Here is a 9,868-nt window from a genome sequence, read left to right as displayed (position 1 = left end):
TCACGCAGAAGCGTATTAAACTTTTTATGGGTTTAAGAACAGGAAAGCGCGCGCTATTGATGACGTTCAAATTAGCCCAATTAGATTCGTACTTTACCTTTCAGTACTTAATTTATATGAAGTAATTAGGATGTTGCTACAATCTATTTCAATGCATCTTATGAGGCAACACAAAAAAGGATTTGAATATGTAAACTAAGGTAAAGAGCGACAATGGGCAAAATAGTACGGGAAATGATTGCGCACAATACAGCAAGGGAATCATGCAATACATTGGGAATATGTACGCTATTTAAAAATATATGAAAAGCAATTTGACTTTGAAACATGTCTTGTTTTCTATGGTTGATGTGCACAAGCAATACCAGTGAATTACTTATGCTAACCTGAAGTATGTTTTTGTGCTCACGCAGATATTCTGGTACACCACCAAGTTATATCTGTTTGGAATGTCAAGTCATTTTAATTTGGGCTCGATGATCAAGTGCATGTATTGTACATACCATTCGGGCACTGCCACAACTGTATCACGAAAGGTTACTTACGATGTAGGAGAGAAGGTAAGTAAAACGATTTAAGCCATGTTTGCCTGGTCGCGCCACGCTCTATTGTGAAATTATAGCACAAAAACTCGTTCGGATCTGGGCAATGCGCCCCGAGAGATCGATATTATCCACTGCAAATTCCTGTCCGGTTAAGGTAAAGAAAAACTAGATTTAGTCGGTATAAAAGCCTTAGAGATCCAGACCAGCGTGTTAAGAGGCAAACGCTACAGAGGAGCCGAGCTAAGTACGCACCTTATACAGACGAGTGCTCGCGGGGACATTGTAATGTGTGGCTACAACGCTTCAATGCTAATCGGCAAAAGGAGATCCCGGGAGTTGAGCCGACGCAGGGTGCTGGGACGTTTAAGCCAACCCTCCCCCCTCCCCTTTGGCAGGGGCTACACAGCTCTTTTACTTCTGCTTTACAAAGATGGCGCCTCCAGAGTGACACATGTGGAGCAAATGGGCAGTGAACAGTTGCTGTCCTCCTGTCTTCGCCTTTCTCCCTCACTTCCAATCTATTCTGTCTTCTAGCCACTTCCGTTTACTGAGATTTTCCGAGCAGCGAGGGTTAACCTTGTGCGGGTAGCCGAACCTTGGATATACCATCTTTCGTTACAGAAATGACGTACAGCTGGCGCTTGCAGGACCTGTGCGACACTTTCTGCGGCGTCCCCTTGCTGGGCTCTGTGGTGGGTGGCAAGCCTTGCAGTTTAAAACTGAAGATTCTTTATTAATAGTTCTTTTCCCAGACTCCATCATCGAGAAAACTTTCCCAGGTATCAAGTACTACACTCCCAAAAACCAGAAAAGTCAGTGAGATTCATCGTATCTTTCGTTGCTGCGGAATGTCTAATTGATTATATATGCCCAGGTTGCAAAGCTACCACACTAGCTAGTGGCTAACTTCTCTTGGTACTGCAGGGCAAAGACAGTATGAAAAGGTGCAGAACCATGTCTCTTTTCGGAATATTCCAGTTGCCGCGACCCCACACCGAATTTTAAGCACTATTTGCGGTGTCATGTCCGATGACGATCTGATGGAGTCGACTGAGGGCGAACTTTTCAAAGACTGGAAGGAGCAAAATGTCATCATAGAAAACGAAATACGATTAAACGAGACGGGAAAAAATACAGACAAAGCATCTTATTGTCACATTCCGCTCAAGTATGTTGCCCGACGCAATCCAGGCCGGGTGTGTGAAGCTCCGGGTCAAACAATTTGCGATGTTTTAACTGCCAGATATTCGGCCATTGATCACAGAACTGCGAGCTAGGCCACCAAATTGGTGCGAAATGCAGTGCTCACGAACACCCCTCTGAAAACTGAGAACTATCTGCGCTGTGTGAATTATTATGGGGAGAATGCCGTATACTCGTGGTCCTACACATCGTGGAAAAAAGAAAAACAAATTGTAAACATGAAATTGAAAGAGAGTATTGTAACCAACAGTTCAAGCAGTTCAGACACAACTGTTTATTTTGAGCTAACGTGTGCCCGGGGAGTAAATAAAAAGATGACAGGAGATAGGAATGCCCTCATCTCTTACTCTCTAGAGCGCCGCTTCGCCTCTGCTTCTCCTTGTACTCCCCGACAACAGTCACCTACAATGCGAGTGCGTGTGGCGAGTGCACGTGCCATTAGGTCTTCATCTTTTTCAGCAATACGCCATTGTCCTCTTGGAGGGCGCATGAACCTGGGCGCGTTCTTTAAAGACAGTTTCTGCCTTGTATCCTTATCCGCCCTCCAAGAACGCATGAAGCCGAGGAGTAAAGCGATGAACTTATTGACAAGCTGTTGTCCATACTAAAGTAGTATATGGTACAGAATAGATGTGCTTCGTAGAACATTCACTGCCTGTCATAATATGGCTTCATTGTGACTACATGCACAGTTTATGTGCGACATCGGTATCGTGATGAACTCACTTGTCCTTCAGGTGTTACTTCGTAGTTTAAGGGTCTCCTGCGGCGAAGTACTCGGTAAGAGCAAAAGCTTTTCGGACAGGACACGCGGCCGCACGGGAGTCCACACACATAATCTGTCATCTGGTGGATACTCTACTTGGCCGCAAGTTGTATCGGTCCACGTCGATGCGCTGCCTTTACTGAATGTGATGTCGCGCCAGCTGACGTACTTCTTCGACCATATGTGTAAAGTCGCTGATGTCAGGGTTCTGTTCTGCGCTGTCGCTGACAGGCAGCATTGCATCCAAGGGTGTGGTAACTGTTCGGACAAAAACAAGCTTGAATGGCGTTACGTGAGTGATCTCTTGCAATGCGGTATTGTAAGCGTGTGGTGCAGAGGGTAGTATTTTGTTCCGCGTAGGTTGCTTTAAGTTTAAGTAAATTGACAACATATTTGTCAGCGTTCTGTTGAATGCCTCGCTTAGCCCATTTGTTTGAGGGTGATAGGCAGTTGTTTTGCTATGGCTGGTATGAGTTAGTTTCATAATGGATTGCGTAAAATCAGCTGTGAACGCAGTTGCTCTGTGCGTGATAACAATTGCAGGGGCATGGTGTCGTAGTACTACGTGGGTGCCAAAGAATTGAGCCACATCAATGGCCATTGCACTGATTAAAGATGTCTCGGAATATCGGGTTATGTAATCTGTCGCTACTACACTTCATTCTTTCCCTGATGACGATGTCGAAAATGGCCCGAGCAAGTCCATTCCTACTTGTTCGAATGGGGCTTCTTGGGGTTGTATTGGCTGAAGGAGGCCTGCGGGTTTTAATGGAGGCGTTTTGAGTCTTTGGCAATTATGAAATGTTCTTACATTATGGGGAACTCAATAGCTGTGGCTAATAGCACTTGGCATCAATTCAGGTTAACCTTCTACTTCACTCTGAGGTATCCTGCCGATGGGTCACCGTGACAGGCTTCGAAGATTTCGAATCTCAAGGCTGAAGGAACGACGAATACAAATTCCTCTGTGCTGCGCTGAAAATTTCTTTTCTACAAGACGACATTTCTCATCACATACGATGACAATCCCCGGCTGAAAGCAGTTCAAGCTCACGCAACATGGACGGGGTGTTTCTCCAGGTGCCCGATAAGTAGGAGCAACTCGGCGTCAGACTGTTGGTGTTTGGCCATCTCAGATGTGGTCACTGCTCCAAGAAACGGAAAGTCGTGTCCACCTTCCACAGGAGCGGGTTAGACCAGTGTACATGTTAAGCAATCAGAGTCACTGTGCTTGCGACCAGACTTGTGCATGACCATTATGTCGTATTCCTACAGCCTCAGACTCCATCTAGCAAGTCGCCCAGAAGGATCCTTCAGGTTTGCAAGCAAGCACAATGAGTAATGGTCGCTGATTGCTCGGAACGGTCTACCGTATAAGTATGGTCGCAATTTTCCAGTGGCCCATATTACTGCGAGCCATTCTTTTTCCGTTGCTGAAGAGTTAGTTTCAGCGTCAGAAAGACTGCAGCGAGCGTATACAATCACTCTTTCCTGTCCGTTTTGCCATTGAACGAGGACGGCACCAAGTCCTAAGTTGCTGGCGTCTGTGTGGATGTCTTTTTCCAGTTCGTCATCAAAGTGCGCAAGAACCGGGTGATTTTTAAGTCGCCGTCGTAGCTCATGGAATGCATCTTCCTGTTCACTTAGCCAGATGAAAGGTACATCTTTAGGCAGTCGCGTTAACGGCTCGGCAATCGTGGAAGCGTTTTTGACGAAACGTCTGTGATAGGCACAAAATCCCAAGAAGCGCCTAGCAGGCTTTTTAACGCTTGGTCTGGGAAACTATTCTACTGCTGCGGTCTTTACAGGTTCAGGACGGATGCCTTCAAAACTAATCACATGGCCGTAGAAAAGGAGCCCACGGAAGCCGAAGTGGCATTTTTGTGGCTTCATGGTCAGCCCTGCTGAACTAACAGCTTTGAGCACAGTCCGCAGTCGTTCCACATGCTGATCAAAGGTGGTAGAAACACAAATCATGAAATCACCAAAATAAACACGACAGGACTGCCACTTTGACCCGGAGAGCACAGTGTGCATCATCGAATGAAAGGTGGCTGGTGCGGAACAGATGCCGAACGGAAGTACGTTGAATTTGTATAGCCCGTCTGGTGTGACGAATGGTGCCTTCTCACGATCTCTTTCGTCCACTTCTATTTGCCAGTATCCGATTATGAGGTCGAGAGAGGGAAAGAATTCCGCATCCCGTAGTCTATCAAGGGTGTTATCGATACTCGAAAGTTGATAAACATCCCGCTTTGTGATGATGTTCAGCTTTCTATGATCAATGCAGAAGCGCAAGTTATGATCGTTTTTCTTCACCAGCACCACAGGTGAAGCCCCCGGGATGGCCGATCGTTTAATTAGGGTCTCCAAGAATTTCTTCGACTTGTTTGCTGATGATCGCACTCTCCTTCGGTGACACTCGGTAGGAATGCTGGAAAATAGGCCTCGCAGCTTCGTCGACAATGATATGGTGCTTGGCGATGGATGTTCTCTGGACTTTTGATATCCTTGAAAGACACGAGGTGGATTCTCGTGTAAGGTTCTCTATTTGCTGCTTCTGGTTCGGCAATAGCGCTGCTTCGGTGTCGATGGATGCCATGGATGCAATTCTACGTTGTCAGAATTGAGTGCTGCAGCATCGGAAGTGCTCAAATCCGGAATCTCTACGTAATCGTTAAGGCGGGAAATGATGTTTTCCTTCGCAACATGCTGGACTTGATTCCCAAAATTAGTCACAAAGACATTCGAATACCCGTCACGCAGCCGAACAAGACCCCTTGCCATACAGATTCCTTTTTTCGAGTAAGTGCCCAGTGTTACTGTCTGCTATTTCTGCATAGCCGCTGAATACGGTGCTGCTTACGGCTACACCTATGCTGGATCTTGGGGGTATCGTGAAGTCGTCGTCTATAATCCGAAGCGCATCAAATTGTTCTTTACACTCGAAGATCGCGATGGCGTGCTTCGTTGAGAACGACACGCAAGATCCCTGCATTTTGATTACCGCCACGTTCGCTTGCAAAGAGTTTCTTCCAATAATGAAATCTCTTGAGCATTCTGACAGTACAATGAAACTAGCTACGTATGTAGAGCCGCATATTCCGGTTCTAGAAGTGCTACTGCCCACAGGGTAAATAAGGTGACCTCCGCAGGTTCGAATTTGCGGACGTCTCCAAGGCGTCAACACTTTCTTCACTCTTCTGGCAAGTACTTTACTCATAACGGAATTGGCTGCGCCTGTGTCTACTAAAGTGGTAATGCCACAGCCATCTATAAACACACATAAATCGGAAGCAACGTCATTCTTTCCGCAACTGCTCCCATGTCCGTTGTTATATTTCAGAATCCGTTCTGGAGGCTCTGCTCTTGCGTCGACAGCGGCCTTACCTCCACAGGTCACCGGTATTAGTTCTCCCGACGTGGGCTTTGGGAGCGTCGCCTTGGGGAGCTTCAGGATGGACGCGGGCTCAGTGATAGATATGTCAGCGGCACTGTTGACCGAGGTTGGTGTTGCTGTGAAGTCTTCGGGCTTTGGCGCATTGACAAGTACTCCCGGATTACAAAAGGGCGTTCACCGTTCCTTGGCCAAGGAGCGCTTACAGAAAAACCCAGAAGCCCCGCTCTGTGGTATTCGTACATTCTGTAGAGATGACGAGCTTCGCCGCAGTGGTAGCACAGTGGGAGTCTATCAGTAGTGCGCCATATATCAACCTTCCGGAATCTCGACTCAGGTGGAGGCGGCAAGAACAGAGGTTCGGATATATGGGTAGTTGACGTGACGAAAGTACGTCCTGGGGATCCTCTGGGGAGTACCACGGCGTACGATACCGTCCGCCGTACCAGTGACGATGCGTGTGGCTGTGCTTGCGGATGCTGTTCACCGACTGCTTGTCTCACTTCTTCGCCAACCACTTCTGCTAATGAAGAGACCACTGTAAGGCCATTGCTCGGCTGTTGCCTCGGAACCTCTTCTCGAAACCCAGATCTTACGAGTTCTCGTAACACCTCGACGCTGTTCCCAAACATTGCCGACACTACGTCCACAGATGCGACGTTCATATCGCGGTTGTAGAGGCTCACTCACTGTTGAAGTATCCTTTCCCTAGTTGTCAACTTGGAGCGGAATTCGGCAACGGTGCGTGCAGGGTTCAGAACTAAACCAGCAAAAAGCTCCTCCTTCACACCGTTCATCAGATGCCGAAGCTTCTTGCCCTCGCTTATGCTCGAATAAGCGCGGCGGAATAAGCGGGACGTATCTTTGAGATATATTGCCACGCTTTCGTTGTTTCGTTGGCTTCTTGCTTGCAAAGCGGCTTCAGCTCCTTCCGTGCGGTCTGCATTCGGATACGTGGCCAACAGCTCCCATAGGAAGTTACCCCACGACCGGAGGGCACCTTCATGGTTTTCAAACCACGTTCGTGCACAGTCTTGCAACGCGAAGTAGACGTTGCGGGGCTTTCGGTTTTCGTCCCATCCATTGTAGTCCGCGACGCGCTCAAAGCTTTCTAACCATTCCTCGGCGTCTTCGAAAGTGCCGCTGCGGAGAGGCTTGGGCATCCGAGGCTGATCAACGACGATGCGGTTTGAAGCGGTCTGGGATGTTTTTTCGTTGTTGTCTACTGCTGCTACTCTAGTTGGCTCCGGCGAAAGAGGAAAGTCAGGCGACTCACTACGTAGGCGACGGCTCGTGCGCTGGTGGACAGGCGTGAGCTCGTTGGGTCTGAAATGGCGTGGCTCCGTGCTGCTTTCTTATACTCTAATGAGGCTGGAAATCATCACCCAGCACCTCAAGCAGTATTGTAACGAAGAGTTGAAGGAGTTCAGACACGGCTATTTATTGTGGGCAAGCTTTTGCCCAAGCAGTAAATAAAAAGATGACTGCCGCGTTCCGAACAGGAGATAGGAATGCCCTCTTCTCTTTACCTCTCGAGCATCGCTTTACCTCTTTTTCTGCTTGTATCCCGCGACAACAGTCGCCTACGATGCGAGTGCGTGCGGTGAATGCACGTGCCATTATGTCTTCGTCTTTATCACCAATATGCCGTTGTCCTCTTGGAAGGCGCACAAAACTGAGCACGTTGTTTAAAGATGGTTTCTGCCTTGTATCAATATTTCATGTAAAGGGGCTTGAAGGCGGGTGACATACGTGCCGAAGAATAGCTTTGCCGATGTGGCACGTCAGGAAGCAGTGCCGCAACGGACCCCGTCGGCTTTCCGGTCTACACTCAGTGAAGCGGCGGTGATGTCATTCGCCCTCTAGTCGGCTGCAGCCAGCGCTTCTCAGCCCTTCCAGAACACGAAGCCATCGACTTCTGGGTTGGTAGCTGAAAGGGCTTCGTCTACCGAGGCGAATGCTCCAGGACGGACAAACCGCTCGAAATAGCGGGTGTCCGGCTGCCTTGATGAGGCGATGGACAACTCTTCGAGGCAGACGGCGCAGCAAGTGCCTCTGCAGCTGCGAGAGTCCTGCGACCGGTCCAAAAAAGTAATAATAAAGGAATGTCGCATCACAGGGCCGGAAAGGGCTGATAGGTTAAGTGAGATTTCATCCATTAGACACACAAGATGACCCTTTTCTGAAAAAAAGTACACACAGTTATTACAGTGGGATATCAGGTGTCTTCTACGCAATGCAGATGATTTTAAAGAACTTCATCATAAACTAATTCCAGATGTGCTGTGTGTCGAGCGAACACACTTAAGATCTGCACAAAGAAACTTTCGTACTAATTTCGTACGTATTTTTTGAAAAACCGCGATGAGGCTAACATCTCATCCTGTGGTGTAGTCACAGTCGTCGACAAGAGTTTTGCTAGCTAGCACTTGACCCTTCAAACACCGCTTGAAGGAGTGTCAGTGCGGGCTGTTCTTTCCGGTCTGTGTATGTACCACGCAACTATCAACTAAAAAAACATATTTCTATAGTCTCATAGGTCAACTGCTGGTACCCTATGTGCGTACTCGTGGGTCATTTTAACCTGACAACACTTAGGGCGGAGACCCGCGTTGTGGTACGAGAGTTCCCTTCATTGAAATTTTTCTTGTGACTTTTGGTGCGTGCCTGTTTAAGAACAAGGAGTGCATCTATTACAACTTCCAACACAACTCATTTATCGATTGGTCTAAGAATTGCCTCTCCCTCTCTTCTGCCCAACCAGGAATGTAATGTCATCAACAATACTTTCGTGACTACTTTCCTATACCTTAACACTTAATAAAGCAGCATGACAACCTTCCCCATATTCGTCGATGAAAATTACCATGGGCTGAGTGGAAGCATTTAAGTACAAACTTATTTACCACAAAATTTTATAAACAATTTCAGTATAGACGATGCCGTCGCATATTTGACCACTTTTATTATTGATGCAGCCAAAAAATTTGTCACACAAACGAATGGTGTTTCACACAAAAGGCGTGTTCCCAGGTGGAACAAAGACTGCAGAGAAGTGCGATAGAGGCAGAATAAAGCATAAGGCGCACTACGTATATGACTGAATGGGAAATTACTATAGCAGTTAACACTATAAATCGCAGGGAAGGCAGGAACGTTGTCATGCAAAGAGACAAACTTGGGATGGATGTTTATCGGGCATAAATTCATAGAAAAAGGAGCCTAAAGGGTGAAATGCCTTAAGAAACTAAAGGACAAGAAATACATCCGTTGCCTTTGGTGAACGACCAAGGGAATACCTTACAAGAGCTGACGCACTCTCTTGGTGAGCACTTTGAACGTTTCTCAAGCTCAATCCACTACTCATCATGTTTACTGAAACACACACAAATAGAATGAATAAAGGGAAATGAAACATCCACCCGTTCGTAGCAATTGCTACAAAGGAAACCCATACGGGTTCCTCGAAAGAAAAGCCTCATAGTTGAAGAAAAAAAAACCTTGCGGGTTTCCGCAGAACCTCTACGTCAAACTCTTGCCTTTGCTTCGTGTTGTAGACAAATTCGACTTCGCTCTGCCATCTGCTAGCCGCCTGGTTAGCTCAGATGGTAGAGCGGCTGCCCTGGAAAGGCGGTGGTCCCGGGTTCGAGTCCCGGACCAGGACGAATTTTTCTTCAACTATGAGGCTTTTCTTTCGATGAACCCGTATGGGTTTCCTTTGTAGCAATGCTACGAACGGGTGGATGTTTCATTTCCCTTTATTCATTACTTCTCTCCACCTTGCGGGTTTCCGCAGAACTTCTACGTCACACAAATAGAATAATGCAAGAAATTTGTCAACATATTCCAACAAAAGGAGCCATATAAGTTTACTTTCAATGTTACCGAGTTGAGGGCTGCTTGCTTGCATGCAACAGCTCTGCACAGGGACCAGACAGCGTCATGTATGACACGACC

The 9,868-nt window shown here is 47.2% G+C and overlaps 1 non-coding gene across 1 annotated transcript; it reads left to right on the top strand.

Annotated features, from left to right (window-relative positions):
- Positions 1–9,501: 9,501 nt before the first annotated feature.
- Positions 9,502–9,576, top strand: TRNAS-GGA (transfer RNA serine (anticodon GGA)). The gene has a single exon. It is a non-coding gene; the product is annotated as a tRNA-Ser (tRNA).
- The last annotated feature ends 292 nt before the right edge of the window (positions 9,577–9,868 follow it).

Source organism: Dermacentor variabilis, chromosome 8 (genome assembly GCF_050947875.1).
Source record: "Dermacentor variabilis isolate Ectoservices chromosome 8, ASM5094787v1, whole genome shotgun sequence".
NCBI lineage: Eukaryota > Metazoa > Arthropoda > Arachnida > Ixodida > Ixodidae > Dermacentor > Dermacentor variabilis.
The sequence above is the reverse complement of the archived record's forward strand: the minus strand, read 5'-3'. Positions and strand labels throughout refer to the sequence as shown.